We start from the raw sequence: 8,342 nt of genomic DNA, 5'->3' as shown, positions 1-8,342 counted from the left end.
GAAAGGGAGCTGAGAACCAGTTAAAGAATGAATAAGGAGACTTTAGGTGGTAATACCACCTCCAATTCTCACCTGTTCTTTCTGCCCTGGACTCACTTTTGGGCCCCATCTATTCTCCCAAGCACCTGGGGGGCTCCAAGGACTTGTGGGCTCTGGGTTGGTCCTGAAAGACCTGCACTCAAGGCATGAAGAGGCAGAGTCCCGTCCCTGAATTAAGGGTGCCCCTCTCCTGACCTTCTCTGCCCTATGTTCCCGGGATGCTGGGAGTGAATGCAGTCCCTTCCCTCTCTGTTATTCAGTCCTCTTGAGTCTTTAGTGGGATCTATTACATTCCAAATGGCCTCTATTTGCAGTTTGGAGTTCTGCAAGAATCCAGTAGTAATTTCAAAGAAGATTTTCTAAACTTTAAAGCAGTTGAGAGAATAAAATTCCTTCAAGATTAATTTCCAATTTACAACATTATTGTTGGAGATTGTGACTTGTGTGGTTTCTGTGTTCCAGCAAATGATTACTTTTGTTGACCGTCTACAGCACTTTAAAAGACTAATATTATTTGGGGAGTGTCAGGGTATTTCTATGACATTCTTTTAGAACAGCCTTTTATTACGGTTTTTCTGTTAATGTTGCCTGTATTTCCACCAGGTTTTGCTTATTTTACTTTAGGACTGTTATTCAGTACATAGCTACCATATACTCGTAGGGGATTATACCTTTTATAAAGGTAAAATGCCTATCTTGGTCCAAATCTTTTAGGCTTTTGTCTTTAATTCTACTTTGTATGATAGTAATACTGAAGCAGCTATTCATTTTCTGTATGTGTGCTATCTTTATCCAATCTTAAAAGGAGCAATTATAAATCAGGAGAAAGAAAATCACTAGGAGAAAAATAGGGACATGGACAGGCAATTTACAAACACCCCCGTCCCAAATGGCCAATAAATATTTAAGAAATGTTTAGCTTCACTATTGTCAAAGACTTGCGAACTAAACTAGCAATGGCATAACAGCCATTTCTCATCTATCGTATAGGCAAAGACGAAACAAAATTAATTTCTCATGGGAACCAGTGGATATAATTTTTAAAGAATAATTTTTTCTAATAATTTATTGAAATAAATAAGCAGAGATCTATGCAAGGATTTGACCACCGAGATATTCATTATATTGTTATTTATAACAGTAAAAAATTGGAACCGATCTAAAAGCTAAAAAAAATATTGGCTAAATAAATTAAGGCCTAACAATATGATATGTAACCATTAAATCATAATTCGAGGAATATTCAGTAGAACATTTTCATGATATCTTGTAAACTAAAATTAAAGGTGTACATATGCATATACATATATACATATATGTATGTGTATATATACATATAAAATATTTTTTTAAGAAAAGGGAGATGGGAATCAGAGCATTTCTCTTAGAAAGCACACTGTTAATAATGCTCAGATTATGGTGATATTTATTTTTTTACCTTTTTACAATAAATGTGCATCATTTTTATAATAAATAATTGTCAAAAAGTATTTAAAAACATTGGTATTATAATTGTTTAAAAGAGGTTAAAGATTTAAAATAAGAGAATGGTATTATATTTTACATGAGCAAAAATGATAAAAATCATTCAGAATGAATTCACTATGTAACTGTAACCATATTGGGATCACTATGGATATATTTGCATGTTTTTCTTCCCTAGAGATTGATATCAAAATTTTTGCCCCTTCAATGTGCTGTATCCCATGCAGTCAGATCTATTTTATCATTGATAATCATTTTATCATTTAGGTTGGTTCATATGACATAGATAGGCAAATTTTCTAAATTGGGAGTTTTTTAAAGGGAAACAGTTTGAATGAACATAAAGATAAGTTTCTTATGGCTTAGAATTATAAAGGAGGAGACTTTGGCTTCAGTTCCACTAAAGCATTCAATAATTTTCCCATCATTCTGTCTTTACATAACTATGAGACAGTAAATGTATATTACTGTTAGCCTTTGATGTACTTATGAGACATGGCTCCGTTCAGCATTTCCTTAGCTCATTGGGCAGTGGGTGTGGGTGAATTATACTTGCAGCCACTGGAGGGCAGCTAACATGCACTAGTAGTCAGTTGTTTCCATATTCCTCTTTCCATAGCTTAGACTGCATCATCTAATGTAGTGCATTTGAAAGGAAAAAAGAAAAGACCCCAACATGTAGTATCTCTGGATCAATCTATTTTATTAACCTCCAAACATAAGATTTTAAAGGTCATAAGACTGAAATGCTGCAAATCTTGTAACTGGAATTCTGAAGACTTCTTTTTAAAAAGAAAAAAAAAAAGCCTGAGAAGCCTAAGCCTGTTGATTGCAGGCACAGTGCTCCTTTCATGTGTCTACAGATCCATTGTTAATAGTAGAGCTTTACCAACTTGACATTCCCCTGCTAGAAATACTATTGCAACAACAATTCCCTGTAAGGAAATATTTGTAAACTTTAGCTGATGGCTCCAAGCAATGGTAAGTTGATGTTCAGTATATTGAAATTCACTCTAATGAATAATTCAGTTCACAAAATTCCAGTTTGCAATTCTATCCCATTTGATAATCACTCAGTAAAATGATAATTTAAAAAGAGCACCTGCTTGTATATTTCAGTGCAAGAAAAAAAATGTCAGAGTTGATTGTGGTGTAAACCTCAAGCTTCAGTCTAGGCTAATTAAGGAAAGTAGAAATGCAGAATAAGTAAGTATGCATCCTCTATTTAACTAGGGACACAGAGGAAGAAAAGTGACACGGGGGGGCTGGAATTGCCTTTCACATTTATCAATGCTTTCTTCTGTTGCACACCCCAAATAACACTACTGCTACCGATTCAACACATTAGAAAAGGAAAACAGGGCTTCCCTGGTGGCGCAGTGGTTGAGAGTCCGCCTGCCGAGGCAGGGGACACGGGTTCGTGCCCCGGTCCGGGAAGATCCCACATGCCGCGGAGCTGCTGGGCCCGTGAGCCACGGGCGCTGAGCCTGTGCGTCCGGAGCCTGTGCTCCGCAACGGGAGAGGCCACAGCAGTGAGAGGCCCGTGTACCGCAAAAAAAAAAAAGGAAAACAACAGAAAGAATGAGAACAACAGTGGCATGAAAAACACCTTCAACAGGGTTAAGAAAATAGAGGTACTACGTAACAGAAAGAAATACCATTTTTGGTTTATTACTATATACACTATAGGTTAATTTAAAAATGATCACCTGCTATGTGTGAGATGCTGCAATTCACAATATTCAAAACCTTTATTTCAAAAAATATCCTAGTACAAATTATATTTCTAAAATGTAATTATTATTCAGGATGAAAACTATTTGAATCAAGGAGAGAGCAATAGAATTTCAGAGAAGGGAACCTTGAGATTCAGGAAGGACTCCATAGAGGAAGGGACATGGGGACATACCCTTGACACATGAATGGGACTTTAACCTGCACAGAAGGAGGGAAGTGGGTTTCAGACAGATTCTGAAGGTTCGTTTGGAGAAGAACGTGGACCCTCATTGGTGAGAGTGGGCGATGGGTGATATCCTTGCCCAAGGGGGAGGTTTGTAGGAAAGGGAAGGAAATGGCTTGAAGCCCTTTTCTTTCTTCACTGTTGCACATTTTTGGCCAGGACCTCCCCTCCCCTTCAAGTCTTGCTTTTCCCTATATATCAGAATAAAATTTTAATACTTAAACAAGAGTTTTGACCTGATTTTAATGAGATTGAATCTCAATAAGAGTTGAATGGAACTAATTAGAGAAAAATAAAGTCTGACAGACTGCTTACCACTTGGAAAACTTTCTACAGGACAAATTTTTGTGACTTAAAAATGTTCTCCATTTCATTAATTTCTTTTTTTTTAAAAAGGTCAAATGTAATTCCCCAATGAGGATGACAGGTGGGAGGAAAATCGCCTTCACCTGTAGTTCTTATATTTGTAATTGCCTCACATTTTCTCTTAGGAGATGGCTGTTTTCGGCTTTGTGTATTTTCTGGATTAGAAAAGGAATAGATTTTCTCCTATTAGTCTACAGCACTCAGTGAATTAACACCTTCAATTTTTGTGTTTCTGTGCTTTGTTATTATAATGTATTAAGCAATTGGGCACACCATGTTTTCTTCCTTGTGTTTGGCTGAAAAACCCACTCGCTGAACGATTCTGTGGTCTGCCTCAATCATCTGGTTGATGGTGTGATCCTGGTTTGTTTCAAAATGTTGCTCAGAATGGCAAGAGAATCGGTGATGATGTGCAAGAGAGGGCGTGAGATTTGGTTGAGAGGTGATCTTCCTTTAGGCTTGAGGTTAAGAAAGGAGGGAAACTGAAGCAGAGGGGGAGGTTAAGAGAGAATGAGGAAGACCCAGATGTAGAAGGTGGGATAGGCCTCCCTCAGGAAATGGCAGTGATACGAATGCTGGGGTGGTTTCATGGGGAACAGGGAGGCACTGTCTTCCTTCTAGAATTTTCTCTTGGAGCAGATTCACATGTTAACCCTTTGCTTTGGTAAAGGGGGAGGAAATGGAAAAGCAGAAAGTATTTTCTCCTGGCCTGCTCTAGCTCACTTTCAGAACACTTAAATGCAAGAACATATTTTCCTTTATCTTGTGAAAGGAAAATGGTACAGAATTTTTTAGCTTTTTAATTTTTCCCTTTAGTTTTTTTTTTTTTTTTTTTTTCGGTAAGCGGGCCTCTCACTGCTGTGGCCTCTCCCGTTGTGGAGCACAGGCTCCCGACGCGCAGGCTCAGTGGCCATGGCTCACGGGCCCAGCCACTCCGCAGCATGTGGGATCTTCCCGGACCGGGGCACGAACCCGTGTCCCCTGCATCGGCAGGCGGACTCTCAACCACTGCGCCACCAGGGAAGCCCCTCCCTTTAGTTTTTAAGTGTACTCTTGCTCCTACTTTAATTAAGTGATTTAGACTAATTTCAAAACTGCGTTTTTGTTTTATTTTAAAATTTTTGGCCGCACTGTACGGCTTGCAGGATCTTAGTTCCCCAACCAGGGTTTGAACCCAGGCCCCTGGCAATGAAAGCTCATTCGAGCCCTGACCACCGGACCTCCAGAGAATTCCCTCAAAACTGAGTTTTATGAAAAGTTCTTATCTTTTAAACCTTATTGCGTATTAAGGGTATATTTTACACACATCGACTTGATATCGCAGCCTGGATTCCAATATACCTTGATAGGTTCTTATAATTTAGTGCTTTATTATTGACTAATTGTGGTTTTTTCACCTTTGCTAGATTATAAACTCTTTATATCTTATACTTGAATAACATTATGTTGGGTGTATCAGAGAAGCTCAATAAATATAATGGTGGTTGACTTTGAGGAGATTAATGAGCTATACTAAAACATTTTCTTAAAATATATAACACTTCTACATAAATCACACCTAAAATATGGAAATAGGGAAGGAATTATACAACCAGGTTTTATCCTTTGCGTTTTTCTTTGCATCTCTGGTTACTTTTAAACAAGAACTTTCCCATATTTTTGATGATGTAATGTTTGAAAGTTAAAACAATACAAAGAAAGTAATTGTTCAGATTAATTTCATGTCAAACAGTAAATCACCAGGTAAGGGCTACATTTTCAAAAACATTGCCTTATCCTGGCCTTCACATTTTCATACCTGGTACGTTTATGTCCCCGTAATAATGGAATTAATCAATGGAATTTTATTTATGTAATTAATTGTACCATTTTACTTGGATATTTGAATCTACCTGGGAGTTGCCTTTGAGTACAAGACCCAACGTCAACTGTTTTCGGTGGAAGAGTTAGTAACAGATAGAAAAACCAGGGAGCTGACAATTAAGTAGCAGGAACAAGATGTTGCATTATAAAGCATGGTTAAGTGTACTTATGATAGTAAACGCATAATAATATTAATATTAATTGGGTGTCCTTTCATCCCCACTCTGTCAGGAAAGTTGTGATGCTGGTTTTGTAAGTCGTAAGCATGAAAACTCATCCTAAAAAAGTTTAGAAAGAACGTTTGGGATGCACAGCGTTTATATAACTTAGTTTTGTTAGCAATAAAATAAATTTATTCTTTATGTATGCAGTAATGGAGTTTATGTTTCCTCTCTGAAATGATGTTTTCACACTTTTGCTGTCGAAGGAAATGGCAGTGTTTGAGATTTGCCTTGTGAAACCTATAGGCAGTAATGACATTTATTACAAATTATGTTACGGTCTTTAAGAAAGGTGAAGGCTAGAACATATGAACAGGTAAATAAACTGGGTTATTTTTGTCTTCATTGGCAAAAGAAATTTTGCTCTCTTGGTAGCAGAGTAACTTATTTGTTACTGTAGGTTGTTTGGGGTTTAAAGACCTAATTAGCTCCTGAATGAGGTTATAAATGGGACTGTTCATTCACTTAATGAGCAGTGCAAAGATCCAGAAATACAGCTGTGATGCAGACAGATCCATCCTTGACCTCTTAGAATTTGCAGTGGTATTAGTGGAGGTCAGAGGTCACCAAAAGCAAAGCATCTGAGCCTCCCCTGGAACTCAGACCTTCTATCAGCTGCTTTCTTTCTGAAGCGATCATTCTTGGCTCTGACTGGACACATCTTCCTTTGATGTCTCCCCAAGTTTACCCTTAAGCTTTTCAAAGAGAGACAAAACATTCTTTCGAGAAATTACTGCTTGGTTCCAGATACATGGATTTTCTGTACCTGATCACGTTCTTGTAATCAAAAGTTTTTCTGCCTCACGAATCAATGTGTCTCATTTTACTGCCAGACACCTTGACATAGATATGAGTGCTAACCACTGGTGTTTATAAATATGTCTTGGTTATTTTCATGGGTTTGTATTTATGATAAATATCATATTAAATGAGGGTTTGCAAAGTCAAGCTATCATACATTGGGAAGTTCCCCGTGATGGTGGCTAATTAATGTGCCTCCGACGGGGTTATATTAGAAGCCCTGGGAGGTATTCTTCTTTATTGCTTTTAGAAGATGTATCTTGAGTGAATCCACTAATCATCTCTAATGTTAGGGTTTGATTTTTACACTGAATGACATTTGACTTCATTCTCTAAAGGAAAGGAACACGATTTTGAGATTACCATTTCATGACATTTTAGCACAAGAGAAAAGAAAGAGGAGCCAGATGCAGGATTAAGTAAGAATTTTGATGTTTGCTGGTGAACCTGATTCTCTACTTTTTTCTTTCCCTGTTTAACAAAACAAGCACAACTGTGATAACAGCAGATAGCCCTTAAAATGGTCCTCCAGTGCACCCTGGGCCCCTGATCCTCATTCTGCAGCTGTAGTCTTGGCTTCCTGGAGGGTTGTCTGTGTCTGTTGGCGAGAGTCAGTGAGAGCAGGCGGATAGTGCTGAGGGACTTCTCAGTATCATTCACTGGTCCCCTATGTCTTCAGTACCAGAGGTCAGATCTGGGGATGGGCAGTGACTTATGTAATGAAATATAGTTTTCCCCTAAATAAATACCCGATAAACTAAATCAGAACCAAAAAAGATGGAATACGAGTTGAAGTTTCTGTTTTTCTTTTTTCACTGTCGTGGCCTCTCCCGCTGCGGAGCACAGGCTCCGGACGCGCAGGCTCAACGGCCATGGCTCACGGGCCCAGCCGCTCCGCGGCATGTGGGATCTTCCCGGGCCGGGGCACGAACCCGTGTCCCCTGCATCGACAGGCGGACTCTCAACCACTGCGCCACCAGGGAAGCCCTCTGTTGTTTTATATTCAGGAAAATGATCATGCCTTGGTGCCTTAGAAAGCCCATGTGTGAAACAGGAGCAGCTAAAAGGTAACATAAAGGTAAGGATCTGTCTGCTGCTTTTATAAAGCAAGAACTATCACATTAATAAGGACTCGCTTTATATCTCTCTAATTAATACTGGTCTTATATTTGTTTGAACCTTGGATTTCGGAAAAAACATGTAATTAAGGCATAGGATCATTCCCAAGCTGTTGCTTATCCTTTAGATTATAACTACAGACAAGATTCTACTTAAAGAAATATTATTTTTCTCAGTTGTGTGTGAAATAATGCTAAAATTTTGGTCTTAAAGAGCGAGTGGGATAACTGATCTGGAAAGGATTAATATGAAAAATTATAACCATGCTAAAAAGCCAACCCGAAGGCAGGATACTGGCTGGACTTATCACCATGAACTCCGAGATTTGCAGCCGAAATTTTTTTTTTTTTTTTTTTTTTTTTGCTGTACGCGGGCCTCTCCCTGTTGTGGCCTCTCCCGTTGCGGAGCACAGGCTCCGGACGCGCAGGCTCAGCAGCCATGGCTCACGGGCCCAGCTGCTCCGCGACATGTGGGATCTTCCCGGACTG

Source organism: Phocoena phocoena, chromosome 3 (assembly GCF_963924675.1).
Source record: "Phocoena phocoena chromosome 3, mPhoPho1.1, whole genome shotgun sequence".
Taxonomy (NCBI): domain Eukaryota; kingdom Metazoa; phylum Chordata; class Mammalia; order Artiodactyla; family Phocoenidae; genus Phocoena; species Phocoena phocoena.
Note: the sequence above shows the minus strand (reverse complement) of the source record.